The 7,768-nt window shown below is 33.4% G+C and overlaps 1 long non-coding RNA gene across 1 annotated transcript; it reads right to left on the bottom strand.

Annotated features, from left to right (window-relative positions):
* Positions 1 to 903: 903 nt before the first annotated feature.
* On the bottom strand, positions 904 to 7,491 carry LOC138309057 (uncharacterized). Its single transcript, XR_011206190.1, has 4 exons — positions 7,456 to 7,491; positions 6,832 to 6,858; positions 6,368 to 6,471; positions 904 to 917 (listed from the first exon to the last, which is right to left on the bottom strand). It is a non-coding gene; the product is annotated as an uncharacterized lncRNA (long non-coding RNA).
* Positions 7,492 to 7,768: the final 277 nt, after the last annotated feature.

A 7,768-nucleotide genomic window follows, 5' to 3' on the forward strand; every position in this document is an offset into this window, starting at 1 on the left:
TAAAATCCACAATCAATAATCTAATTTTTCTATAAATCTCTATGAGTTCTAATTTTTATATAAATTCTTTATAAATCCAGAAATCATTGCTTTATTTACTATAAATCCACAAGGCACATATCTTGTTTTTCTATAAAATCTCTATAAATCCACAATCATATATATCATTTTTCTAGAAATCTCCCTATGATCTTCACAATCACATTTCTAACTTTTCTATCAATCTCTATAAATCCACAATCACATATCTATTTTTCTTATTAAAATCTATAGTCCAGAATCATATTTTACGCGTGTTTTTTTTTTTTATTTTTTTTTTTTAAATATTTAGCATAATCACGAATACAAATCATTGGCTCTTACTGACATGGATTCAGAATTAAACACATTTTTTTGAAAAATAGATTATCTTGTCTAAAGTAAAATTGTTGAGTGAAATTTGCGGACCCGAATTTTTTGGTCCTATTTTTGCTGCAAATTTTTCTGAACATCCTTTCCTTATATAAGCAAACTTTGCATCAAGAATAAGACCAAAATTCGGATCGCAAATTAACTCAGCAATTTGACTTCAAATATAATGTGTTCAGATATGATTTTATAAAATCAAGGTCTTTTACTGACAATCATTGATTCCGATACACTTTTATCAAATTATACAATTTTAACATTGGAATTCGTGGTCAAGGTCTCGTACTGACAATTATTGATTCCATACATTTTTATACAATTACACAATTGATTATAACATTAGTATTCGGGTTCTAGGTCTCTAGCTATATTTACGGAATTTGTTTTATCTCTCAGGCAAACATAAGGTAATTGGACAGCCATGTATACCTTACCCTCATGACTGTCACTGTGTGTACCCCGGCACATTATTGGACTTAGGCCCAGATGTCCCTGAAAGCACCGCTCAGCTGGACAAACAGAAATCACATAGTGTTAATTACATCAGCTTGGACAAATAGAAATCACATAATTGTTATCATACATCAGCGTTGGACAAAGAGAAAATCACATATTGTACTTACATTCAGCTGGACAAATCAGAAATTACATATTGTTACTGATACATCAGCTGGACAAATAGAAATCACATACTATTACTTACATCAGCTGGACAAATATAACGGTCTCAAATACTGTTACAATACATCAGCCGTTGAACAAATAGAAATCAATACTCTTACATACTCAATGGCTAAACATGGAACATCCCCATACTGTAGGAAAAATAGAAATTACATTCAATACATCAGCTGGAAATAAGCATAGGACAAATCACATTTGACTGTTATAAATACATCAGGTCGACAAATAGAAATCACATACTGTTATCATACATCAGGTGGAAAAATGGAAATCACATACTGTTACCGTACATCATGTGGACAAATAAAAATCACAAACTGGTTAATATACATTAGCTGGAAAAATAGAAAGCATATACGGCTACAAAACAACAGCTGAAAAAAATAGGAAATCATATACTGTTATATGTACATCAGGTGGACAAATAGAAATTCACATATTTTTTTTGTTACATACATCAGGTGGATAAACAGAGAAATCACTCCTATTGTTACATACATCAGGTGGACAAATAGAAATCACATACGGTTACATACATCAGGTGGATAAAATAGAATCACATACTGTTACATAGATCAAGGTGACAAATAGAAAATCACATACTGTTAACATAGATCAAGGTGTGACAAATAGAAATCACATACTGTAACATAGATCAAGGTGACATATTAGAAGAATCACATACGGGTTACATACATCAGCTGGACATATAGAAATCCCATACTGTTACATACATCAGCTGGAAATATAGGAACTCACATAATGTTACATAGATCAATCAGGTGACAAATAGAAATCACATACTGTTACATACATCAGGTGGACAAATAGTAATCACACATACGGTTACATACATCAGGTGGACATATAGAAATAACATAATGTTACAGTAGTTCAAGGTTACAAAATTAGAAATCACATACTGTTACATACAATCGGGTGGTGGACAAATATAAATCACATACTGTTACATACATCAGAGCTGGACGAATAGAAATCACATATTGTTGTTACATACATCAGGTGAACAAATAGAACTCACATACTGTTACATACATCAGGTGGACATATAGAACTCACATAATGTTACATACATCAGGTGGACAAATAGAAATCACATACTGTTACATACATCAGGTGGACAAATAGAAATCACATACTGTTACATACATCAGCTGGACATATAGAACTCACATACTGTTACATACATCAGGTGGACAAATAGAAATCACATACTGTTACATACATCAGGTGGACATATAGAACTCACATACATGTTACATACATGTACACAGGTGGGACTGTTAAAATAGAAATCATCACATACTGTTACATACATCAGGTGGACAAATAGAAATCACATACTGTTACATACATCAGGTGGACAAATAGAAATCACATACTGTTACATACATCAGGTGGACAAATAGAAATCACATACTGTTACATACATCAGGTGGACAAATAGAAATCACATACTGTTACATACATCAGGTGGACAAATAGAAATCACATACTGTTACATACAGCAGGTGGACAAATAGAAATCACATACTAGTAAATACATAGAGGTAAAGGACAAATTGTTCACATACTGTTACATACATCAAGGCTGGACAAATAGAAATCACATACTGTTACATACATCAGGTGGACAAATAGAAATCACATACTGTTACATACATCAGGTGGACAAATAGAAATCACATATTGTTACATACATCAGGTGGACAAATAGAAATCACATACTGTTACATACATCAGGTGGACAAATAGAAATCTCACATAATGTTACATACATCAGGTGGACAAATAGAAATCACATACTGTTACATACATCAGGTGGACATAATAGAAATCACATACTGTTACATACTCAGCATAGTGACAAATAGAAATCACATACAGTTACATACATCAGGTGGACAAATAGAAATCACATACTGTTACATAGGATCAGGTGGACAAGATAGAAATCATTCATACTGTTACATACATCAGCTGGACATATAGAACTCACATAATGGTTACATACAGCCAGGTGGACAAATAGAAATCACATACTGTTACATACATCAGGTGGACAAATAGAAATCACATACTGTTACATACATCAGGTGGACAAATAGAAATCACATAATGTTACATACATCAGGTGGACAAATAGAAATCACATACTGTTACATACATCAGCTGGACAAATAGAAATCACATACTGTTACATACATCAGCTGGACAAATAGAAATCACATACTGTTACATACATCAGGTGGACAAATAGAAATCACATAATGTTACATACATCGTGCAAGTGGACATAATAGAAATCACATACTGTTACATATACAGTCAGGTGGACAAATAGAAATCACATACTGTTTTACATACATCAGGTGGACAATATAGAAATCACATAATGTTACATACATCAGGTGGACAAATAGAAATCACATACTGTTACATACATCAGGTGGACAAATAGAAATCACATACTGTTACATACATCAGGTGGACATATAGAACTCACATACTGTTACATACATCAGGTGGACAAATAGAAATCACATAATGTTACATAGACAAGGTGACAAATAGAAATCACATACATACATCAGTGGACAAATAGAAATCACATATTGTTTAACATACATCAGGTGGACAAATAGAAATCACATACTGTTACATACATCAGCTGGACAAATAGAAATCACATACTGTTACATACATCAGCTGGACAAATAGAAATCACAAATCACATACTGTTACATACATCAGGTGTGACAAATAGAAATCACATACTGTTACATACATCAGGTGGACAAATAGAAATCACATACTGTTACATGTTACATACATCAGGTGGACAAATAGTAAAAATCACATACTGTTACATACATCAGGTGGACATATAGAAATCACATACTGTTACATACATCCGAGTTGGACATAGTAGAAACCACGGATACTGTTTACTTACATCAAGGTGGACAATTACATACTGTGTATATTACATCAGGTGGGACATATAGAAATCACATACTGTTACATACATCAGGTGGACAAATAGAAATCACATACTGAGTTTACTATACCATCAGGTGGACATATAGAACTCACATAATGTTACATACATCAGGTGGACATATAGAACTCACATAATGTTACATACATCAGGTGGACAAATAGAAATCACATACTGTTACATACATCAGGTGGACAAATAGAAATCACATACTGTTACATACATCAGGTGGACAAATAGAAATCACATACTGTTACATACATCAGGTGGACAAATAGAATCACATACTGTTACATACGATCAGGTTGGACAATTAAAATAGAACTTCACATACTGTTTTACATATACATCAGCTGGACATAATAGAACTCACATACTGTTACATACATCAGGTGGGACAAATAGAAATCCACATACTGTTACATACATCAGGTGGACAAATAGAAATCACATACTGTTACATACATCAGGTGGACAAATAGAAATCACATATTGTTACATACATCAGGTGGACATATAGAACTCACATACTGTTACATACATCAGGTGGACAAATAGAAATCACATACTGTTACATACATCAGGTGGACAAATAGAAATCACATACTGTTCCCATACATCAGGTGGACAAATAGAAATAACATACTGTTACATAGATCAAGGTGGACAAATAGAAATCACATACTGTTACATACATCAGGTGGACAAATAGAAATCACATACTGTTACATACATCAGGTGGACAAATAGAAATCACATACTGTTACATACATCAGGTGGACAAATAGAAATCACATACTGTTACATACATCAGGTGGACAAATAGAAATCACATACTGTTACATACATCAGGTGGACATATAGAACTCACATACTGTTACATACATCAGGTGGACATATAGAACTCACATAATGTTACATACATCAGGTGGACAAATAGAAATCACATACTGTTACATACATCAGGTGGACAAATAGAAATCACATACTGTTACATACATCAGCTGGACAAATAGAAATCACATACTGTTACATACATAAGCAGGGTGGACATCAAATAGAAATCACATACTGTTTTACATACAAATCAGAGTTGGACAATATAGAAATCACATACTGTTACATACATCAGGTGGACATATAGAAATCACATAATTGTTACATACATCATCAGGTGGACAAATAGAAATCACATACTGTTTACATACATCAGAGTTGACAAATAGAAATCACATACTGTTACATACATCAGGTGGACAAATAGAAATCACATACTGTTTGATTATCATACTGTTCCATCAGGTGGACAATATAGAAATCACATACTGATGTTACATACATCATGGTGGACATATAGAAATCACATACTGTTTACATACATCAGGTGGACAAATAGAAATCACATACTGTTACATACATCAGGTGGACATATAGAATCACATACTGTTACATACATCAGGTGGGTTCAACACATACATCATCAGGTGGACATAATAGAACTCCACATACTGATTTAAATAAATCGGGTGGACAAATAGAAATCACATACTGTTACATACATCAGATGGGATAATACAGAAATCACCTAGCTGTTATATACAATCATTTTGGACCAAATATCAATCAAAGTGGCTTTTACGACATCATTGTTTTGACATTAATAGAAATCACATACTAAACCATACTTATTGTTTTACATAGCATTGCGCTCATCGAGTCGCGTGCTAGTTTCATGTTATACTTTGTCGCCGAAAGCAAAAAAAATATAAACGTCCATTATACTTGCATTTATTTGAGCCATAGTATCACAAATCAATTTTACTCACCAAAGCGGGTAGACTTACGTAAAAAAAAACAACAAAAAAAAAAAAACCGAGAAATTAAATTCCTATGATGTTTGCAAAAATTGAGCCAGTATCACAATCAAATCATTACTCACCTAAGCGGGTAGACTTACGTTAAAAAAAAAAAAAAAAAATAAAAAAAAAAAACCCCGAGAAATTAAATTCCCTGTCATGTTTGCAAAAGTTGAGCCAGTTTCACAAATCGATTTTACTCACCTAAGCGGGTAGTAGTACTAGATACGTATAAAAATAAACCAAAAAAAAACCCGAAAAATTCCGAGAAATTAAATTCCTATGATGTTTGCAAAAATAATTAAATGAAGAAAACGTTAACATTCAGAAACTGTCTCGTGTGCGGAAGCATAGTAACTATTTACTGATAATCATTGCATTTAAGATGTGGTCTTACCGTGTTGGTGAAGTCTTGGCTAAGCGCTCGGTATTCAGGACTGTTTGGATCTGAAAGTCTTGGATCCCATTGTCTTTGTAAGGCCATACTCCCAGAGAATTCAGCTGTTCAGAATATTCAAAATTGATATTTATTTTACAGGGACAAGAAGAAGAAGAAGGGGATGAGAAGTCACGGTGTTAAAGTTAATATAATTACTAAATACAAGAAAAACAAAGGAAAAGAGGAAGGGGAAGGAGAAGAAGAAGAAGAAGAATAACAACAACAAGAAGTAGGAGAAGGACAAGAAAAAGAAGGACAAGAAGAAGAAGGAAGAGTAAAACAAATTCAGATTGTAGAATTATTTGATTGATATAATCATAAGGTTTTACACATAAATTGTGTAAGTATCCACAATTGATTTCACCACACAAGTTAATGACTTATACACGTACATGTAAGAATGTTATCAATAAGAAACGTACCTGGTGACCCAGTAGTACCCGATGAAGCTGTAAGGAAAGAAAATAGTATTAAATGCTAAATTAGAGGTTAAAAGTACAGTAAATGTCACACTACGCCATTGTATCCAAAGACAATTACGATACGTTGTCTTAATTAGCACCAGACACCGTTGTGCATGTGCCTTGTATGACTCGCGCAACAGCTTAAAAGCTGACAATGCAAGTTTAAAAGCATTCACCTAAGATTAAAAAATAAAAAAAAATCAAGAATCGATTATGAGACATATCTCTTTCGAAGATGACATTTTTTCTTCCAATGATAAAACTGTTTAAAATCGAAAGCTTACATTAAAGACAACGTTTCCAATATAATAAAACAGTTAAATTGACTTTTTGTTATTAATATGGAGAATTGTCCAAACCTTTGAAAGGAGATATTCCCCTCATCCATATTTGGACTCGACGGAGTATCACTTTTCTAAGTTTGAAACAATTCCTCGTAGTATAAATCACTAAAAGTAAAGATGAATAATTGTATAATTATCACAAGGCACTGATACTGAACGTCACCTATGACATCATAATAAACAAAGAGAACCCCGTCCACAATAAAAAAAAACAAAACAAAAAAAAAACAATACCTACACGAATCATTTGCGTTACTTACACTAATAATCCCACTCCAACGGCGACTGTCCTATTATGTAATAAGGACAAAGACTACAGCGGAACACAATCCCGATGATGAGAGGCCTGTGTTCTTGCGGGTACTCTATCCACAGACCCACTGGGGGGGGGGGGGGGGGGGGGGGGGGGGGGGGTTAGTAACATCCTAGAGTTGTAAATACAACCTATAAATCGTCCTAGAAGTGTAACATACAACCTATATAAACGATCTAGAGTGTAACATACAAACCTATAACGATATCCTAGAGAGTAACATACAACCTATAACTGT

The sequence above is a fragment of the Argopecten irradians genome, chromosome 15 (genome assembly GCF_041381155.1).
Source record: "Argopecten irradians isolate NY chromosome 15, Ai_NY, whole genome shotgun sequence".
In the NCBI taxonomy this organism is placed as follows: domain Eukaryota; kingdom Metazoa; phylum Mollusca; class Bivalvia; order Pectinida; family Pectinidae; genus Argopecten; species Argopecten irradians.